At 38.5% G+C, this 22,982-nt stretch overlaps 1 protein-coding gene across 7 annotated transcripts in view; it reads right to left on the reverse strand.

Annotated features, from left to right (window-relative positions):
- Positions 1–14,858, reverse strand: part of PELI1 (pellino E3 ubiquitin protein ligase 1) — a 68,772-nt gene extending 53,914 nt beyond the window's left edge. For all 7 annotated transcript variants that reach the window (XR_006200711.1, XR_006200709.1, XR_006200710.1 and 4 more), the window contains exon 1: positions 14,776–14,858. The gene's annotated coding sequence lies outside the window, so the exon portion shown is untranslated. The remainder of the gene's footprint in view (positions 1–14,775) is intronic.
- Positions 14,859–22,982: the final 8,124 nt, after the last annotated feature.

The following is a 22,982-nucleotide window of genomic DNA, read 5'->3' on the forward strand; positions in this document are numbered from 1 at the left end:
ATAAGCATTATAGTCTATTACCTTTCAATAACATACCATCACCCACCTCAAAGAGTTGTTTTCAAAAGTAAGTGTCTAGCACATAGCAACAGCTCAATAAAGATTTATTGTTATAGATTTTTGACAGTTAATTTCTATTTACTTGAATATTTATATTGTCAATTAGTTTAAAATATTTACTTTAGTATAGAAACTACCTTCTGCAAAAGAGAACTGGGGTGAGGCAGACAACAGTGGAAATTAATTTCTATGAAGGGTAGTAAATAACTCTTCAAGAACTTTTGTAGCCAGGTACTCTTGAGGCTTCTGTAAGTTTGACTTTGAGCATGGCAATCTGAGGTAACTTTCAGATATCCATGGAGAGTAAGAAGCAATTATATATACAAGTCTGGAGCTTGGGCTGGAAATATAAACCTGGAAATATTCAACATACAGATGAAATTACCTAGGGAATGAATACAGAGTTTGAGAAGAAAGTCTAGAGAAGCACTGAGGAGTTCAAAAATTTAGGAATCTGAAAGAATAGCAGTTCCTGAAAGCGATTTTAAAAAGCAACAGCATCAAGGTGCTGGTGTATGGTGTATGATGTCCTGGAAGTGAAGAAGAATGCTTCAAAAAGTAGGAAGCAATCAACAATGTCAAATGTTGCTGAGAGGTCAAGTAACTAAATACTGAAGAAAGTATCACTAAATTTAGCAATATGGAGAGAGTAAGTGACCTCCAGAGGTATTTCAAAAGAATAACAGGATTTTATTAAATACAGTTATATATCTTTTTATCAGGAACAGCAAACTAACATTTGATGTATGTTGATCATTACATTGAGTCTCCCTTCTTCCTACCTCCAGCTCCCATAATGCCCATCCAAGGAAGGCTGTATTGATGAAATATTCCACAATATGAAACTATAGTCTACTGGAATTTTCCTGCATGTTAAGCACAGTAATGGGCACCACATAAACAAGGAAAACCAAGACTCGGTTTTTGTCCTTAAGAAATGATGTAAAACAATTTAACATCAACGTAATATGGTAAAAGTAGTCTCAGGGCCTCATGGAAACAAAGAATACTCATCCTAGTTTAGGGGTAGGATTAGACTGCTTTATATAAGAACAATATCCAGTCATTCACTTTCTGAGCAGCTGCTATACACTAGATCCCAGGAACACAAAAACAACAAGCTTAGATCTCTGGATCCACATAACCCATGGTTTAATGAAATGTGTCCAGGTATGTCAAAAGAGAAATTCTAATACAATGTGATCAATGCTATAAAAGATGTATTACCAAATGTTAACCAAATGGCAGTAAAAAGGCCCAAGACCCTAACCTAAACATGAAAAAGTTGGAGAAAATTCTATAGAAGAGTAATATTCAAGATAGGATTTGAATGGCAAAAAGGCCTCAGCCAGAGAGGTTTATTTCAGGCAGTAACATATGTAAAGGTTCAAAACTGTTTTGAGAACAATGAGAATTTCATTATGGCTTATGCACAGTAATAAAGGGAAGTGAGGGAGAAGCTAAGGGTAGATAAGGGTCAACTATTTAAGGACTTTATAAGATAGAATTTGGACTAGATTTTTAGGAAATGGGGAACCAGAATAGACTGACATAATTATATTTGTTTTTTTCTGACTCTTAAACTTGACAAACTAGACTCATGATTCTACCCCCTGCTCTCACCTATCCTATCCCTAATTTATTTCAGTAAATGGCACCACTATTAACCCAGTAATTGCTCTTACCAGAAACCTGGAAGTCCTTAATAACTCCTTCCCCCTCATCTTCCATATACTGTCTATCACCATGTCCTATCATTTCACTTTTAAAAACCTACTCGAGGTCTTTACACATGCTGTACCCTCAGCCTGGAACAGCACTGTCCTGCTCTTTACCTAGCTGACTCCTCATTCTGGAGATAAAAGCTTAAATGTTAATTCCTTAGAAAGCATTCTCTGACCACCCAATATACAATATAACACAGGTCCCCTTCTGTCATTCTCTCTTAGCACTCTGTTCTGTATTTACTTATATATTTACTTGTTTTTAATATCTATTGCCCTTCCTAGTCTGTGACTTTCATCAGGAGCTGTCTCATTCTGTTCTCTCACCATACACTCAATGCCTGCAACAGCCTTCTACATAGTAAGCATTTAAGAAATACTGGTTGTAAAAATTAAAAAAAAAAAAAGAATTTTTAGGAAAGTAACTTTGAAAGCACTATGGAGGATGTGAAAAACATGAGGAGTCTAGAATCAACAAGATCAGATACAAAGAGCCCAGGTGAAAGAGGATAAAGAACCCAGGCAAAGGGAACGTGGAAATGAGGATAGAGAAAAGCAGTACCTGAGACACCAAGGCGGAACTGACAAGTTCCTGGCTTGGGCATGTGGAGAGTGAAACATTAAGTTCCATCAGGACTGAAGGAGGCAGAACAGACAGGGAAAAAAATAATAAAGAGATCTTTTTGACAATGGCAAGTTTGAAGAATTTGGATTAATATGTCTAGCAGGCAGTTGAAAATTTGAATGTGGCACACAGCGGGGAGGTCCTGGGTTGGGGACAGATCTTTTCTTCTGTTTTTCCACTTCTACAAATCAAGATGCTAGTAAGAATAAAAACAGCTTCCAATTTTTGATCACCTACATCACACTTGACATTGTGCTGAGGGCTTTATATATTATTTCTATTCCTTTCAACAACTCTGTAAGAAGGCTTTCAAAGCTTTGAGAGGTTAAGTAAACTAAGTCAACTGTCCAAGGCAGCAAAGCTGCTAATCAGTGGTAGGACTTAAATCCAGTTTTCTTTAAATCAAAGCCTCTTTTTAATATGCTACCTTACCTCTAACTTGAATGACCACCTATGAAGTTGGTTCTGGGAAGAGAGAAAAAGCAAACCTAAACGAACTATCAAACTAAGAAAATAGGGAATAAGCCTAGAAAAATGAGGCTTCAAAAATAGGTTTAATGAAATTTCATGTGAAAGAGTCAGAGAAAAAGAAATGGAGTTAAGATTTGAAGACCCGGGCAGAAGAACCTCAAACCATCATAACACGTTTATAAAACATGTTCCACGGTACACAGCAGTTAACACACTTGGGAGCCTGTTAAAAACATAGAATTTCAAAGACTCATCCAGTCTTAGAGAATCAGAATATGTATCTCAATATGACCCCCAGATAATCTGCGTAATGCATTAATGTTTGAGAAGGAATGGTCTGAAACCATTACACGAAGACACTAACCAGGTTAGTGTCAAACTTCTAAGTTTGCAGAGCTAGAACACTTCCCTCTCAGTCAGGCATTCATTCTGCTTCACTATGTGCCCTTCAAACAGACATATCACTTTGAACCTCACTAACCTGAAGCTTTGCCATAGAAACATTTAGGAGTTGAAAGGAGTTTAAATCAAGCCATCACTAACCACTCTGAATGTTTCCACTCCACTAGGGATTTTAAGTGTTCCCATGAATCTTCTCCAGTATTTGTTTTTAACATCACTTAGCCCACTGGGGCTGTTCGAACAGGATACTACAGACTGGATGGTTTATAAACAACAGAGATTTATTCCTCACAGTCCTGGAGACTGAGAAGTCCCAGATCAACACTGGCAGATTCGGTGTCAGGTGAGGGCCTGCTTCCTAGATGGTCATCTTTTCACTGTGTCCTCACACTTACAGAAGGAGTGAGGGATCTCACTGGAGTCTTATGGTCACTAATCTCATTCATGAGGGCTCTGTCCTCATGACCTAATCCCTTCCCCGAAGGTCCTACCTCCAAATACCATCATATTAGGGATTAGGTTTCAACACGTGAATTTTGGGGGGACGCAAACATTCAGTCTATGGAATTACACAAAACATAAACATGCCATCTCTGACTACATAGAATTCTTAATTCACAGAGTAAGTTTCAATTCTGAATGTTCAATGTGAAAAAACAGTAAAGACTCAGAAAGAGACAGCCTCTATTGGCAAGTCATTTAAACTCATGGAATCATGGAGATGGAAGGGACTTTATAAGATTGAGGTGACAGACTTCATCTAGAATGCCAACTATACAGCTGCTGACAGTGCAGCACCAAAAAGGGAGTATGAAGCTGGGACGGGGTCAGCTATTAGCTATATCTACCATGGACTGGCTCCAAAGAGGGCAATCATAGGGCAAGCTGCTGACCTTGTAAAGATGAGGAAACTAAAGCCCAGAGAGGTTAAATGAAATATATGAGATGCATACTAAATAAACGGACCAGAACTCTCAGTCTCTTAGCTTCTGATATAGTGGTTTTTATCCTGAATCCTCCTGCTGTTCCTCTCTGATACATTTATTCAATATAAAATCCTTTAAATATAATAGGAAAAATCAAACCAATTAAAAATTAACTGAGAACAAACAAGTCCTCACAATTTCAAGTCCTGTAACAAAGACTTACATGCAAGTACATTCAGAGATTTAAATGAAGTCCACAAGCTCTAGGTTGTATCACCGTGATCAATGAAGGATCTGTGACTCAGATTGTTTTCTGACAATTTTACTTCATGGTGAGTTTTTCCATGTTACACTTTTTCTTTAGAGTTTAGCCATGATGACTCAGGGCACCTAGATGCTATGAAGGAGCTTTCAATTTAAGAAGTAGGAGGAGAATGAGGGGGCATATTGAATCATTAACATCCTACTCAGTTCTGACATCTAGCAAATCCTTTTTTGGAAGCCATTTTAAAGAGCTTCAGGAGGCAAATCCTGGCTGAAGACTTTAAAGACTGGTCTTTAAGTGCTGAACTACATGCAAATTAACTGGCATACAATTTCTAAAAGAGACATAACCAAGAAGCTTTAGCAAAATGTGATTTTCTTTTTGTTTACTAAGTATCAGTGATGAATTATAAAAAAGGTCTGGTGTCACTGAAGTAACAGATAGCTCTAGGATGAAGAGTTTAAGACACTAACTCAAAATTCACTGCTCCTTTGGTGAACTGAAAAAACTTAGTTCAAGGCTGAATCATCCCACTTTAATGAAAATTACAGTAAAGCAGTTAAGTAAATTTAAAAAGCTTTCAGATACATGAAGCTTGTCTATATGACTGTGGTTTCTAATCAGAAGCAACCACTACTTTATAAAAGAAACCCACATCAACACATTTTCTCATGAATGATAAACTTAACTAGTTTTGTAATTTGGAAGTTTTGGTCCTTTGGTAAATTTAAAGAATAGTAGTGAGAAACAATTCAAAGGAAAATCCATTATGTTAACTGTAATCTAAAATTAAAGAAACTCAGCTTTTAGTGCTTCCAGTACATGTAGCTCATTAAACTCGGCATGACCCAGAAGAACATGAGGTACTGTGGATATTACCTGCCAAGAACCAGGAATCCAACACTAAGGTTTTGAGGAACCAGCAAAGCACCTCCAATTGTTTTCACTTATTGTTAAAAAAATAAAGTTAATGGTGCCTTCTAAAGATTAAGCCAACTGATATGTTGAAACTACAATGAGCATTTAAAAACGGGCAACAAATCAGGGCCAATCACCTTATAATTCATTCCACGAAAGGACACGGAAGTTATTAACTTGTTTACCACATTACTGATTTTTCTATCTTTTCCTCTTAACTGTCAAAAAGCATCTTAACTTAAGTTCAGACAGTTTTTCTCCAAAGCCATTTATGATTAACTATTATTACAATGATGACGAAATCCCTGATTGAGGTTTTTGGAAAAGACAACATATACCAAGAGCTGAAAACAGCACTTGAAATTCCACTAGGCTAATAATTCTATCAAATTTTGCTAGTTTAGGTATAGGTTCTGGATGGATGCAGAATTAACTCATGAAGCTCTCAAACCAATGACTTTACTACTGTTTCCTACATTATTCATTTCAAAAAGTGCTATATCCTCTGTGTCACACAGTTATCTATTAGTGCCTCGCTGATGGAATATACCATCTCTCCACTGTAACACACCCACACACAAAAAGGGAGAAAGGAAAGTTAAAAAGAAGCTAAATAGGTAAGACAAAAAGAGGATGAGTGTTATATTTGTCATGAATGTTATATTTGTTACTCCTTTTGAAGTATATAAAAGTACTCCTTTTATACTTGTGAAGACCCTGAATTCATTCCAAGCCCACTTTTAAGTATAAAAATGGCAGACGTGTAGAAAACATGACAGAAGAACAATGGGCACTAAAGCAAGTAAAGAAAGATAAACAAAGCCAGTGACAAAGTGAGGAAGAGATGAAAGTAAGAGAGAGGTGAAGTGAGAGAGGCAGAAATATGGAATACACGTATCTTGCAAAGCACAAGTTGAAAAAACCCTGGAAGCTGATGCTGCAAAAATCGACAGAGCTTAAGTAATAGACTGAATTTTCAAATAATTCTTCCTTACTGTTAATTAGCATCATCATCATTATTAATATTATCAATTCATCATTATTATTATTTCCCAAAATAAGTACAGGCTTTATCATGGTCACAAAGTTTAAGCCACCATGAAATTTAAGATGTACCTTTTACAAAGCAACTTTTTTTCTTGAAATGGAAGCTGTATTATTATTACTATTCTCTACTTAATTTATACATTTTATCTATTAAGTAGATCCAAGTTACAAGAATTATCCATGGTCACGTTTACTATTTTGTGAGAGACGATTTTTTTTTTTCCTTCCTTCCCTTCCCCTCCCCCTTTCTCTTCCTTGTCCATCATAAGTTATTTATTTCACAAAAATGGAAATGAAACACTGACTCATAATCCTACCAACAAATCAACAGACTGAAAGCTATTTCTAAAATGAGCCACACATCAGTATGGTCCCATCACAGAATTTCAAAGTCATTCATGAAAAAACTATTATTATTTTATTGTATTTTACAGATGAATCAAAGATAGCTTGGAAATACCTTCAGAATTAATGGAAAGCCCAAGAATTAAACATGGGCTCTGTGTTCATGCTAACAGGCTAGTGTTTAAACTATATTAAACAGGGGTGCCCGGGTGGCTCCATCAGTTAAGCGACCAAATCTTGATTTCAGCTCAGATCACGATCTCACCATTTGTGAGATCAAGCCCCGCATCCGGCTCTGTGCTGATGGCGTGGAGCCTCCTTGGGGTTCTTTCTCTCCGCCCCCTGCCCTACTCATGCTTGCTCTCTCAAAATAAATAAGTAAACAAACCAAAAAAAATACATTAAATAATCTAGCCTACCATCTCAATCTTAGTAGTAATATATAGTATATGAAGAAACGTTCTGGCTATCTACCTATATGTACATATACACATATATACACACCAAGAGGACCAGTGAGTGAGTTAAAGAAATTAAAGAATTTTCTGGGGTGCCTGGGTGGCTCAGTCGGTTAAGCGGCCGACTTCGGCTCAGGTCATGATTTTGCAGTCTGTGAGTTCGAGCCCCGCGTCGGGCTCTGTGCTGACATCTCAGAGCTTGGAGCCTGTTTCAGATTCTGTGTCTCCCTCTCTCTGACCCTCCCCCGTTCATGCTCTGTCTCAAAAATAAATAAATGTTAAAAAAAAATTAAAAAAAAAAAAAAAGAAATTAAAGAATTTTCTGAAAAATGTTCAAAACAGGGAGTTTTGTTAAAGTATTCCTTATACTGTTACGTACTTATATTCTTAGTGGTCACTTTATGCAATTTATTTTATTTTATGAAAACATTTTTTTTTCAAGTAATCTCTACACCAATGTGGGGCTCAAACTCACAGCCTTGAGATCGAGAGCTGCACGCTCTACTGACTAAGCCAGCCAGTCACCCCTGGAATTTATTATATATTAAAAAATTCTCAAATTCTACTTAATCCCATTAAATCCTATATATTATTGGTTAAAGATACAGAAGAAAATATTGTACCCTCCTATTATGCATAGCTAACTAAAAAAAAAATGGTTTTCTTTATTATTCAATGTTATCCATAAAGTAAAAATCATTGAAATAAGTTTAGTTTCTCAGTTTGGAAAACTTATTCCTACAAAAAATGAAAATCATTTATCATTTTAAATCATTTAGTGTCAAATCATTCAAAACTAGAAATCCCTACACGTATACTGTCCTATCAGTAGAAGATTTTTAAAGTCCATATTTATGCAGGGTTTTTTTGAGGGAGTCTTTCAAACGTTTGAAGGATGGGTTCAATTTTTCTGTAACAATAAAGATTTAAATACAGTTCTTTATGGGAAATCATTATGTTCTGGAAGCAACTATTAATCTGAGAAATGAAGCATGAATGTAAGACTTGAGAGCCAGATTAGTCTCTAACACTAAATGTGCGCTGGTCTTTCAATTCTCCTAGTGTATGCCATAGCAACAAGAAAGTTATACAACTTCATTACATTATAAATGCCATCTCTTCAGTCTTAAATGCCTGACACAGAAACTTATCTGCAGTGACTGTTTTGAGTAGTTAATTATTAAGAAGTATGTATAGTCTTGTGTGTATGTATACGTATGTTTCAATGCACCAGACAAAACACAAATATCTAAATGAGTGTAATAGTCTCTTCCATATCAGTTACTCTCAGAGGTTAGATCCTTATTCCAAATGATGCTACAATTGTCCACAACATTATTGAAACTCCTTTTCAGTCTATGGGTAGACCTGATTTTTAAGAAACCATAATTGCCTTCTTAAAGAGGATCTGAATTTTAGAAATAGCCTGAAGTTATTTCTTATTTTCTTTCTTTCTGTCTGTCTTTCTTTCTTTCTGTCCTCTCTGAGTCATATCTGATAAATGAAATATCATGTCTTTAGACCTCCTTTTCCCCTAAAAACATGGGGCAAATATATAGTACTGAGCTATTTTCATGTGTGGCTCTTAAATTGGCTTAAAAGGCAATTACCAAAATAAAAAAAAAAAGTAGTTCCAAAAATATTTTGAGTAATGCTAGTATCATTGAAGTAAGTGTACAGATAGCTCCCAGGGTGACTAAAGTAGACATATTTTAGGTAAGTATAAAATAAATGTCCTTACTTTAAAGCAAGGATAGATAATTAACCAGGCCCCACACAATCTGGTCTCCTGGCCCCTCCCTTTACCTTTCTGACCCTATCTCCGGCTACTCTCTCTTTCTAACCCAGCCACACTGGTCATCCTGTAGTTTCTTGCACAGTCAAGACTCTCTACCTCAGGGCCAAGGTACATGCCCTTCTCTGTGCCTCCGCCCTGCTCCAGGACTATCTGCAAGGCTTACTCCCCCTCACCTACCTCAGGTCTTTCTCAATGAGGTGTGTTCTGCCATGCTCCTCCCATCCCATACTCACATCCCACCTGGTCCCTTTTCCCCTTCTCTCCTTTATCTTCTCGTGTGTGTGTGTGTGTGTGTGTGTGTGTGTGTGTGTGTAACACTGTTCATTACAGAAATTTTCAAACATACACAAAAGTAGAGAGAATATGAGAAATCTCAGGTATCCATCATCTACCTTCAACAACTCTCAATACATGGCCAATCTTGTTTCATCAATGCTCCTCTCCCCTCCAAATTATTTTGGAGCAAAAATCCAGACATGATATTTTAATTAATAAATACACTAGATCTCTAAAAGTTAAGGCTGCTTGTTTAAAACCCAGAATACATTATCACACCTACAAAAATTAACAATTCCTTTTAATCAAATATTCAATGTCCAAACTTCCCCTATTTTTCATAAATGCCTTTTTACAGTTCGCTTGCTCAAAGCAGGATCTAACTAAGGTCCATATACTGCATTTAGTGGATATGTCTCTGAAGTCTCTTTTAATCTTAGAGCTTCCTCTCCCTTTTTATTTCTTATTTATTTCTTGAGGAAATGAGTTCATTTATCCTTAAAACATGAAATTTTTTATTCATTTTATTGGCTGGGTCTCAGAGCTTTTAATTTTAATTTGCGTGAATGGTATCAGCATCTAGACCAGTGCCTGACCCATAAAAGACAACCAATAAATACTTACTGAATGAATATTTGGTGTTCATGCCAAAAGTCCACTGCCCACCCAATAGCAGAAACTGCTAATCACAGCACTCTTTCCTGTTGAGTCTGAACTAGGACTCCAGTTTTCTAAATATAGTCCAGGGAGCCACCACCAAGCAATCAGATTTGGTACCCAAGGTGAAATCTATTTGCTGTCCCTGCTTTACCTCCCTCCTTTCAAAATAAGTGTACTTCCATCTCCAAAACAGATTCAATGGCCCCTGTATGTTGAAATTTAGCTGAAGTTTAGCATAATAAATGACTGTATTTCTTGTCAAATATGTGTAAACATTTCTTAGCTTATTTTAGACAATTTAGGGGAGAAAGCATATTGTAGCCAAAAAATGATACAAAAAGAAACTGCAGAAGATGGTGGGAAACTAGGGGTAATACATATTTTTAGAATTAGCAACATCCCAAGAGGTTCATTATAGAAGAAAAATCAGTAATAAATTCTTTGAAAAGGAAGTAGATTACATGTGTATTGAATTTGGAACTTTTTTTTAAAACTACAGGAATGGTCAAGATTAACTGGGGAATAACAAATGTCAGAATTTTCTCATTTACAGGCAACAACAACATATTCTATTTTTCTGTAAACGGTATTTTGAGGTGTATAAAAGTTTTACAGAGGTAATGCAAGTAGTACTATGTAAAATTCTACTTCTCTGAAACAGTTTATTGTGGCAAAAAGAATTCTAAAACATTATGTATACGTTCTGAAAAAATAATCACATCTTCTTAGACTTATTTACAATTCATTTCTCTTAAATTACCTAACAAATCTCTTTTCCAAATTACCTAACAAATCTCTTTTCCTCAACTTTATTTCTGAAGGAAGCTATGGTAATTGAAAGGCTCCAATCATATGTTCATGTTTTGATTACTTATTTCTATTTAAAAAGAAAAAAAATCAGAAATTCCCCGATGTTCACTCAAGAAATCTTTTTTTTTTCAATGTTTATTTATTTTGCAGAGACAGAGACAAAGCGTGAGCTTTGTAGAGAGGGGTAGAGAGAAGGAGACACAGAATCCAAAGCGGGTTCCAGGCTCCAAGCTGTCAGCACAGAACCCAACATGGGGGTTCAAACTCAGGAACTATGAGATCACGAGCTGAAGTCGGATGCTTAACCGACTGAGCCACTCAGGCACCCCTCACTCAAGAAATCTTGTACTTTCTCTTTATTACTTGCAAAGTAATGCAGCAATAACAACAAAAATTATGTAGGACCTACTAAGGGTAACATGTTAAACAATTATTTTCAACCTCTGGAAAGAAAAAGAAGTGGTCTTTCAAGATAATGTAAGAAAAAGCTAGTGGCATAACTTGAAATTATATCTAGTTCTTTCAGTGACCAATAGTTCTTGTTCTGAGATTTCCATACATTAGTGTGGGGAAAATCTTCTCTGGCAGAGGCTAAACTTAAAGAAAAACAATGACCGCCTCCTCCCCCACTACCACATGTGTAAAAAAAAATCTCCAACAACCCAAATCCCTTGAAACCCTTGAAAGAATGATTTCTATTTACTTTCCTTGTGTAACATATTTAGAGGAAATCTGGAAAAGATGGCTAGAAATCTATAAACAGAAACTGCTAAGTGGAATTCACTGTTTATAGACTTTAGCTAGAATTTTGTCCCTTATATAATGCCAGGAATCTTTCATATTGTACTTTTTAAAAACATCTTCATCAGGTTTCTTTCTGTTGATTTTCTTCTTCCTTCTTTCAACTGGCTTTTAAATTTGTTTTATTCTCTTCAATGAAAAGACATAAATGTAACTTTTGGAATAACATGATTTTTTCCAAAGAAAGTCCTGGAACCAACCATCTTAATGCCATCATATACCTGACGTTTTGAAATTTTAATATACACTGCATAGCTAAAATATATGTAATAAAATAATCCATACAAGCCTTTCTGATTTCATAAATACTAGGATAGCTTTATACTGATGTGCAATGGCAAGATGTATGTGTGTGAGAATGTTAGAAAGATAGTTTTCAGGGCACCTGGGTGGCTCAGTAAGTTAACCATCTGACTCCTGATTTTGGCTCAGGTCACGATCTCTTGGTTCATGGGTTTGAGCCCAGCTTTGGGCTCTGTGCTGGGGCGCAGAGCCTGCTTGGGATTCTTTCTCTGCCTCTCCCCTGCATGTGCTCTCTCTCTCTCTCTCTCTCAAAAATAAATAAATAGACATTGAAAAGAAAAAAAAAAAGATAGTTTTCAATTCTAAGTTTGGGCTTAAAATCTTTATTAGCTCCAGAAGTTTCTGTGTGCAACCAGTTGTTCACAAAGCAGAATTGGCATAGAAAGTCCTTATCATCTGACCCACCGGACAGTATTAATGTGGCACATTCTAAATGACAAGACTCTGAACATACAAGTGACATTACGACAACCTGAAAAGAAGCTGAAACGACGTCAAAGAGCAATGTACGGAGGCTTCCCCTTGAAACGTGCCTGTTTAGCATCTGGCAGTACCAGACTCAGTTCCCTACCCTGTACCTTTCTGCCATTTCTTTAAGGGGTCCCAAAGATATCAGGAAACCTGCAGTGCCAGCCTTGGCCAGTCGACACTAACTTCTGCCTTTGGACTCCACTGACTGAGCCAAGAGGTCCTGTTAGTAGCTTCCTTTAAAGTACAAACGCCTCTGGTAAATTTGGTTTGTAAAAGCTACAGAGAAAAGTTCATCGTAACCAACTGCAAGGTCACTGAAATGACAATTTTAAAGAGAGCACAGATTCTTCCCCTTCCCCCCAAATCTGTCACTAAGGCACAATTTCTAGCTTTTTTTCAAGTCAATAAGTACTACTATTATTGCATTACAGCACCTCTAAAACATTAATGAAAACCCGAGTGAACGTTTTCTCTTTACAAAGTGTCAATTTATTAGATGAGGCATTAAAACCACTCCACTACATGCAACTTTCCGTACATTTAACTGTTCTACTTCCAATTGTTTGCTTTAAACTGAAGATCTCTTTAAACATCCCACAGGATGGGGACAGGTTAGAGGATTTGGGAGAAAAATCAAAAAAACAAACGTCTCACTTTCTTTTTCTGATGGAACCACCAGGATCTAAAATCTGGGGGCAACTGTATCACAAAAAATTAAATTCAACAGTAATAGGTAAAAGTATTCACTACAGTTCTGATCATTATTCATCTCAAGAAATAAATGGTAGAAATGATGCTTCACTTAAATTTTTGGTACCATCCAGTTTGGTTCAACTACCAAAAATAAACTTGTCCTCAGAATTAAGCATTCTCTTCCAGAAGAGGCTGTTGGTGTGAATAAAAAAAACAAAAGGAATTCATATGATCTATTTGTACAATAAAGACAATGTTTTGCGATGTAAATTTGATCACTTTGAGAAAACATTTCCTGTTTTAAAGAAAACATCATAAGCTCAAGCAGAAGAACTGAAGAAACTAAACCTTCTCCACAATTCAAAAATTTAAATTCACACTACAATTCAAATTAAAAAACAAACACCTTACATCTCTCCTCAGTTATAATACATATTCAAAGTAGAAAAAGACAAAGCCAGTTCTGAAACAAAAGATCAGCTGCTATGAAAACAAAATAACATTTTTGCAGAGAAGGAAAAGTACACAGCTTTGAACCAAAACAAACAGATGACCTTTTCATACACTTAAAGCTTCAGTTCTTTGCACATCGAGTACCTTATGGGTAAAATGCTCACTCAATTATTTGTTAACGTAATGTTTGATGATTAAACGATGGGAAGGCTGTTGATGATGTTAAAACCAAGATACATCTCCTCGTGTGTAGTGATTAAAATGTCAAATTCACATTAAAAAAAAAAAAAAAAAAAGAAAGAAAAACCCTCTGTCCTCCTGCTCCCCCGTCACTGCACTCTTGCCTCATAAAAGACCTGCATGTACAAAAATAAAAGTAGATGGTGGGGTGGGTTTATGATTTACAGTATTTTCCACACTCAAAGCATTTTTCAAGAGTCCTTTGAGGTTTTAAGATTCAAACACTATGCAAGAATTATTGTTTGAACTACCTAACAATTACCCAGACTTCTTTTAGACTTCAGTTAACCTTTAACTAAAATGAGCATCTATAACTTTTCCACGGGGCATCGGAGAACGAGTTCTTACTCATAAATGCTTTCAGGTCCTCAGACACCAGGCGCGGTGGAAGATGAAGAGTATCCATCAATTAGAGAGCTCTTCCGGACCTCAGTTTACCCACTCAGGAATACGGGCGTATTAACTTGTTTCGTGGGGACCACGAAGGTGTAATTAATTAGTGTTTTTAAACGCTCTGAGATCCAGAGATGAAAGGAAATGCGAGAGACACGCAGAGGAGATGACAATAATCACAACAATAAAAAGAATGACTAACTTGGAAGTCTGTGTTATGTAAGGAAGGAGAAAGAAGTTAGCAGATTCGCACAAACAAAAGAAAAGCCCACCGCCCCCTTTGTTTCTCTTTCATTTCCCTCTTCCTTCCCGCCCCCGCGGAGCTCCCCTCCCGCAGCAGGCGGCCCCGCGCGGGGCGCTGGGCTCGGACTTGGCCGCCGCGCGCGGGGCTCCGAGGTGGAGGGGGAGGGCGCGCTGGGCCGGCTCCTGACAAAGGCGCTTCCTCCTGCGAGGGCGCGGGATGCGGGAGCCGCAAACTCCGTTCCCGGCCGCCTCGAGCGCGGGGGCGCGCAGGCGGGCGGGGAGAGCCTGCCGGCCGCCTCCGGCAACCGCCGAGGAAGTTGCGCGCCCGCCTTGCCCGCACCCCTCTTTGGCCTCGCCACCATCCCTTCCGTGGCCCGCCGCGGCCGCACTCACCGGACAATTGCTGGCGGCCGCAATCCAGCACGGCCCCGAGACCCGGAGCGAGGGGGTGAGAGGTGTGCGTACGCGAGGAGCGCGAGCAGACAGCCCAGCGTTCTGCCGCCGCCTTCTACACGAGCCGGCCAAGCCCCGCGAGGGAAGTTGGCCGCGGAGCCGAGCGCTGAGGAGCCGCGGGCGGAGGGAGAGGCACGGAGCCCGCTTTGTGGTGCGCTTCCGAAGGGCTCGAGGCAAAACCGAACGCGCGGCGCCGCTGGTGCTGCTGGTGGAGGCGGCGGCCGCGGCGGCGCCCCCCGACGGTCCCTCCGCCTCACACCGCTCTGGGTCACTGACACACACTCGGAGGGAGGGGAGGGGACTAGCAGGAGGGCGGGGCGGGAGGGAGGAGACAAGGCAGGGCCACAGCGGGAGGCGGTGACGCGGCGCCGAGTGGTCTCTTGGGAGTTGTAGTTCTCCGACTGAAGAAAAAAGGGATACATCGTGGTTGAGGAAGCGTCCCGGCTCTCACTGCACTGCGCATGCTCGGGGAGAGAGGCTCAGCCCCCTGCTGTTACTATGGTCACCGACACACTGAGGAAGAGAACGTGTTCTTTGCTGCTGCTGGCTGAACAAGGGCCTTCTTGTCTTAAGGTGCTGTTAGGGACCCCGCCCTCAGCTAGTCCTTCCTACTTCGCTCCACCCCCAACTCCTAACCTCACCACTCACAAGTGCCTACTGAAGTCTGACTTCCTGTCGATATTTCGGTCTTCCCTCCTGCCTGATTTTCTGTCACAAATACCCATTTCCCTCCCTTCCCTCAAACGAGTCCTCTGTGTCTTAAATTCAAGTTTGTTTTTTACCTAAGACTTGTAGAGATGTAGTTGCTTCCAGTAACTGAACAATTAAGTGATAACTGTTAAGAACATCCACTGTCAGAATCCCATAATGTTTTCACCTAATTAGTCACATCAAACTTTAAGGCCAGCAAAGGTAAAAGTTCAGGATTAAGGTTAGCATATTTCACTTGCTTGGTGTAAAATAATCCAGATTGGATTATTTTGAGGCCTATGACTTTTAAGAAATACTCATAAATTCAAAAGATATGGGAAGTTGAAAATGGTTTACTTTTTACATATATTGGCAAACTTTCATTTGGCAGTAACAGAAGTCTGAACCAGGGTCTGAGTAAGTTGTTGGGCTGGTCAGCTAAGTCTACACCCATACAGGGCACCCAGGTGTGAATAGGTGGTGGAGGAGGGTGATGAAAGGCAGTACACAGTTACTGGATCTCAGAAGAACTACAGGCAACCTGTCCCAAACTCTTGGTTTCCTTCTCTGCCTGTCTAGGAACCCATACCCTGGAAGAGAAAGATTAATGTTTATAAATCAGAAACACATGTAGAGGAAGAAAATTTGAGGTTTTCAAATGGAATCTCAAGATCAGAAATCCTTGTGTTTGTAGACCACATAAGTACTGATTTAAAAAACATTTACTGAGTTGGGGCGCCTGGTGGCTCAGTCGGTTAAGCGTCCGACTTCGGCTCAGGTCATGATCTCACGGTTTGTGGGTTCGAGCGCCGTGTGGGGCTCTGTGCTGACAGCTCAGAGCCTGGAGCCTGCTTTGGATTCTGTGTCTCTCCATCTTTTGGCCCCTCCCCTGCTCATGCTTTGTGCCTCTCTGTCTCTCAATGATAAATAAACGTTAAAAAAAAATTTAAAAACAACAACAAAAAAAACATTTACTGAGTATACTCCATCCCAGGCACTTTATTCTCAGAAATGGAGATACAAGAATATGAAGGAAACATTCCTTGTTTTCAAAGTGCTTGCTGTGCAGAGAGGAGACAGATAAATAATTTGACTCATTGTGACAAATACCATAACAGGAAAGCACATCAGGTGCTTTGATACACAGCTGCCCCAGACTGAAGCAAGGTCGGGAGATGCTTCCAAGAACATTTGAACTTGAAGATGACTACCAGTTAGTATGTTTGTGTGTTTTGGTAGAGGAAGGGGAAGAGAGAAATGGGTGGGAGCATTTAGGAGTGGAGGTGGAGGGCAACAAGAGCAAAGCACTAGAGGCACGAGACCAGACAGTGTTTTGGTTCAGCAAAGAGTTCGGCATTGCTGGTAGAATAGGGTTGAGGGAGTGGTGAGACGAGACACAGAAAAGGTAAGGGAGACGACAGCTTAGATCATGAAGAATCTTATACAATATGCTAAGGAATGTGAACTCTTTTCTGGAAGCAATGGAAACTCATGCCAGGACTGTAAGCAGATGAAATGTTGATTAAGATATGTATTTTAGAAATGAATTTTATGCATTTAAAAAAAGATGAGAGCCTGAACTAAGACATTTTCAGTCTCAAGAGACAGATAGAATTAATAGAACCTAGTGAGCAATTGTCTGTGTTTGGGGGTGAAGGGTGAAGGAGAGTTATCAATTATGATGCTTTTGGTTGCAAGCAGCAAAAACTCACTCTAACTGGGTTAACCAATAAACCAATATTACCTGTCTAGATAGAAAGCCCAGTGAAAAGGTGGGCTATGGAGCTGAATGATTCAGCAGTTAAATGATGCCATTAAGGACATGCTTCTCTCTTGTTTTGTTGCTTTTCCATCCTTAATATTAGCTTTATTTATATTTTTTATCAAAGCAGGAGTGGGGAAGGGGCAGAGAGAGAGGGAGACACAGAATCCAAAGCAGCCTCCAGGCTCTGAGCTGTCAGCACAGCGCCCGATGCGGGGCTCAAACTCACAAACTGTTGAGATCATGACCTGAGATGAAGTCGGGCACTTGACTGACAGAGCCATGCAGGTGCCCCAGTATTAGCTTTATTTTGACCATATAAGATAGTGACCAGAAATTCCTGTGGTTTTAAGTTTCACCATCCAGGTATATGAAAGAAGAAAAAGGAGTAATTTTTGAAAACTCTTTTAGAAAGGAGAGAAAACATCTTACACCTTTCTCAAAAGCCTCAAGAATTGGTTCATGTCTCTATGTATGGCCAGGGGATGGCATAAGGCTAATCATCTTAGGATAAAGACAAATGCTCTGCCCCCAGATCCAAAGGAGTCAGTTTCCCCCAAAGTTGTGATGAGGAGGTATGGCTCTCCCAAAGAAAACTAAAGTGATTGCCCAGAAAAAGTAGAACGGAGGCTGACGGGGAGGGGGAGAGCACAACAATATGTATGACAAGGAAGGAGAAAGGTGACTCAGATTTCTGAGCTAGTGATGCCATTCACTGAGTTAGGGAATGCAGGAGATTGAACAGCTTTTGAGGGGGAATTTGATTAATTCACTCTGGATATGTTGAGTTTGAGACAACTCTGGACATCTCTGTGGAGAAGTGGAGTAGACAGTTATATATGTATGACTCTAGTGCTCTAAAGAGAGATCTGGACAGTAGGAGATATAACTGGAATATACCATCATATAGATGGTAGTTGAAATTATGAGAATAGATGAAATTGCCCACAGGGAGTATATACAGCAGAAAAGGAGGAATCAGTAATAGCACCCTGGGGAGCATCAACACTTAAGGAGTAAATAGGAAGATCTTGAAAATGCCTGGGAGCTAGCAAGAGAACTAGGACATACAAAGAAGTAAAAAAAATGTAATCTGTAACCAGGATAAAAGTCAATCAACACAAACAAAGCCAGATATTACACAGTTGGTAGAATTAGCCATCAACAACATTAAAAGTTATTATAAATATGCTCCATATGCTGAAAGAGAGAAATTAAAGATATTAAAAAAATGGGATTTCTATGGGCATAAAAATTTCACTGGATGGGATTAACACTCAAACGGATTAGACACTCAGATGAAAGGATTAGTAAACCTGAAGACATAGCAGTAGAATCCAGCCAAGGTAAAAAGCAAACCAAGAAAAAAACAAGAACAAAAACAAGAAAAAAAGATTCTCAGTGATCTGCAGGATAATACCAACAATTCTAATTTTTGTGTAACTAGAGTTCCAGATGAGAGAAGGGTGAGAAGGGGTGACAGAAAAATTATTTGAAGTAATATAGCTAAAAATTTGATAAAAACTACAAACCCAGAGACTCAAAAAGTTCAATGAGCCCTAAGCAGGGTAAACACACACATTTATACACACTCACAAAACCACTGCAAAAGACATCATCATTACATCGTTGAAGACTAGTGATAAGAAGAAAATATTAAAAGCAGCCAGTGGGAAGAAAGGTACATTATATATAGAGAAACAAAGACAAAAATTAATAAACTTCTAATCAGAGACTATGCAAGTCAGAAGACAATGAAAGGCATTTTAAAAAGTGCTGAAAGAAAAAAAATCTGTCATATAGAATCCTATATTTAGAGAAAATATCTTTCAAAAATGAAAGCTAAGGGGTGCCTGGGTGGCTCAGTAGGGTAAGCATCCGACTTCAGCTCAGGTCATGATCTTGTGGTCCATTGGTTCGAGCCCCACGTTGGGCTCTGTGCTGACAGCTCAGAGCCTGGAACCTGCTTCAGATTCTGTGTCTCCCTCTCTCTCTCCCCCTTCCCTGCTTTCTCTCTCTCAAAAGTAAATAAACATTAAAAAAAAATGTTTTTCAATGAAAGCTAAAGAACACAAAACCTGAGAGAATGTTGCCAGCAGAACTGCACTACAAAAAATGCTAAAGCAACTTCTTCAGCATTAAAACAAACAAACAAACAAACAAACAAACAAAAAAACACATATGGAAGCTTGGATTTTATACTAAAGAATGAAGAGTTCTGGAAATGGTAACTATACGAGTAAACCTAAAAGGCTTTACCCCCCTTTAAGAAATTTTTAAAAATGATAATTGACTACTTAAAATATATAACAGTGTTTTATAGGGTTCATAGCATATGTAGAAGTAAAATGCTTGACAATAGTAGCTCAAAGGAGGGGTGCCTGGGTGGCTCAGTCGGTTAAGCATCCGACTTCGGCTCGGGTCACAATCTTGCGGTCTGTGAGTTTGAGCCCCGCGTCAGGCTCTGGGCTGATGGCTCAGAGCCTGGAGCCTGTTTCCGATTCTGTGTCTCCCTCTCTCTCTGCCCCTCCCCCGTTCATGCTCTGTCTCTCTCTGTCTCAAAAATAAATAAACATTAAAAAAAAATTAAAAAAAAATAGTAGTTCAAAGGATGGAAGGGGAAAATAGAATTATATTGTTAGAATTTACATTATATGTGAAATGTACTATTATTTGAAGGTACATTGTAATTAAAAAATGTACATTTTAAATCTTAGAGCACCCATCAGAAAGAAAACAAACATGTATAGCTAATAAGTCAACAATGGAGATAAATGAAATCCTAAAAAAGTATGCTTGAATGGAGAAACAGAAAGATGAAATCTGTGTCCTTAATGACCATGGAGTTGACACACTGGACTATCTCTTGACCTCGTTTTTTTTTTTTTTTTAAGTTTATTTATTTTGTGAGAGAGAGAGAGTGTGGAGGAGGGACAGAGAGAGAGAGAGAGAGAGAGAGAGAATCCTAAGCAGGCTACCTGCTTTCAGCACAGAGCCTGACACGGGGCTCAATCTCACGAACTGGTGAGATCATGACTTGAGCTGAAGTCAAGAGTCGGAACCGATTGAGAGGTGCCCCTTTCGTGACCTCTTTTAAGTGAGAGAGAAATAAACTTCTATCTTATTTATAGGTGTTTTTAAAGTTTATTTAGAGAGACAGAGAGGCTGAGCAGGGGAGGAGCAAAGAAAGGAGAGAGGCAGAATCCCAAGCAGGCTGGGTACAGTCAGTGTGCAGAGCCCAATGAGGGGCTTGAACTGATGAAACCATGAGATCATGACCTGGGCTGAAATCAAGAATTGGATGACTGAGCAACCCAGGTACCCTATAGGCGTTGTTATTTTGTATTCTATGTCATGTACATGCTTATAGTAGTTTCATGAAATAAAGTATATTCCCCAGAATCAGGCAGACCCACATACTGCTCAAAATTTGGTTTTATTGCCAGCAACATCAACATAATTCTGGATTTTATGTACTTGTCACTAAAATTCCAGGAAGAGTTTATCTTTTGTATGATCATCACTTGCTGTTAGTTCAATCAGTTTTTCTTGAAAGAGAAAATACATGTAAAGTCCTTGGAATATAGTAAAGTCTCAGTCAATATATATTACTTTGAAACACCCACCATAATAAGGTTAAGATACCACAATTTAGGCATACTGTGGGGTTTGTACAAATCAAAGTGGCATTCATTTATACATGAAAATCCATGAATCTCTTTTTGAAATTGTGTTCACCATATATTTTTTTATAGTGCTTCAAAATCTGCAGTCCTTTGAATTCGTGAAACTTTGGTCACAGAAAACAAGTACACCTTCAATTACCATCTCCTCAGTCTACATATCTAATACCTACATTTCTTTGACCAAAGCAACTCTCCTTTTGTTGCTTACCTGCACTTTCAAATTTGGTATATTCAAATACCTAGTCATTCCAGTAAGAAAGTGAGTGCTGGGGGACTAGTAACTTAAGTTTTGTTAGATCCCTTCAATGCTAAAAAAAAAAATTGATCTTAGGAATTTGCTGAGTAAATTCCAACGTTTTTATCCACCATCTGACTATGTAAGAATCAGCTAAAACTATGTTTCTACTCTCCCCTTCCAAACACACATAAAAATGGCACTTAGAATATGAATATAAGGAAAAAATCACAACATTGATACCTTTCTCCAAAATATCATGCAATTTATCTAATTTGCTAGTAAATGATGCAGAGGGAATTGGATACACCAATCTTTTCTTATGACTTGAAGAAACTGTTGCAAGCTTATTTTTCTCCTTTTATTGCAAATGTTTCATCTGTAGCAATTGAACATATCTTTTCATATTTTCCCCAATTTCTCACATTTTGTACTGACAAGTAATTATATCCTATTAGTCCATGTGTGTTGAAATTTGTTTTTTTACTAAAAATGCAGGCAGACTTCCCTTTGGAATCAGGAAGACCCAAACTGCAAACTCAAGTCTTGTTGAAACTCTCGGATTTGAAAGTAATAATGTTGGGGGGGGGGGGGCGGGCAGAGGAGTTTGCATTCAATATTCATATATTATGTAGTTTATCTCTTAGAACTGCTATCTTTCAATAACCCTCCCTAAAATAAAATTATTCTCTTTTTAATGTCCTCAAAGTCCCCAAATAGCTCACAGTCAACATGGAACATGTTCCTATTTTAAACCTGTGAATGGCACACAATTCGAAGGCCTGGGCTTTCACTCAAAAGATTTGTAGGCCCCAAATGCTGGCTCTGACATTTTAGATATATTTGGAAAATGTCAAAGACAAGCTAGTTAAAATTTTAATGTTTTAAAGCAGTATGCTTACATACCGAAGAATGCAGTCTGTATACTCTCAGTATTAGGCTAACCAACATGTATGCAAGCAGTTATTTTGGAACTTAAAAAAATTACTAAATAATGTGAGAAGTGGAAAACTCATGGAGAGAAGATTCAGATTGTGTTTCCATCCCTATTGATTTATCTGCTTGTGGAATAATTGTATTTTTATACCTCAAATTTCATGCATTAATTCTTTCTCTGAATATTCATATAGTGGCAAGCTATGTATGTAAAGATTAGTCATGTTTGCAACCCTCAAAAAGCTTATAGGCAAGTGAATAGATAAGTAAAACAAAATTTTATAATCACTTTTCTAGAAGTATGTTTAGGGAACAGTGGGTATATAGACAAGAGAATAATCAATTTTACACGAGAATACAATCAGAAAACACCTCAAAGAGGAGATAGTGGTTGAGCTGAGTCCTGAAAAATGAGTAGGTACTCACCAGGTGACCAAAGAGATTTTAGTAGAGCTCGCACTATAAGAAAAGACTGGAACGTGAAATAACATGGGCTCTCCAAGCCCACTTGGAGAACTACAAGGAATTCAGGCCAGATCATAGAATGTGATGTGGGCGCCCTGAATCATGAGGTTGGGTAAATTTTCTGGGATCAGATCACAGAAGTCCTTGAATGCCATGCCAAGGAGTTTGGGAATGAGAAACTGCTGAAAGAATTTTAACAGAGGAGTGATAGAAATCACATTTGTGTTTGAGCAGGGTGACCAGTTAAAAGAATATGTAATAATTCAGGTGAGAGATGATGGACAAACTAAGTAGCTGTGGGAAACGGAAAAAGAGAGCAGAGGCCAAAGACATTCAGGAGGTCGAATGAACAGGACTTAACTGCTGATCGGAT

The sequence above is a fragment of the Panthera leo genome, chromosome A3 (genome assembly GCF_018350215.1).
Source record: "Panthera leo isolate Ple1 chromosome A3, P.leo_Ple1_pat1.1, whole genome shotgun sequence".
Lineage (NCBI taxonomy): Eukaryota > Metazoa > Chordata > Mammalia > Carnivora > Felidae > Panthera > Panthera leo.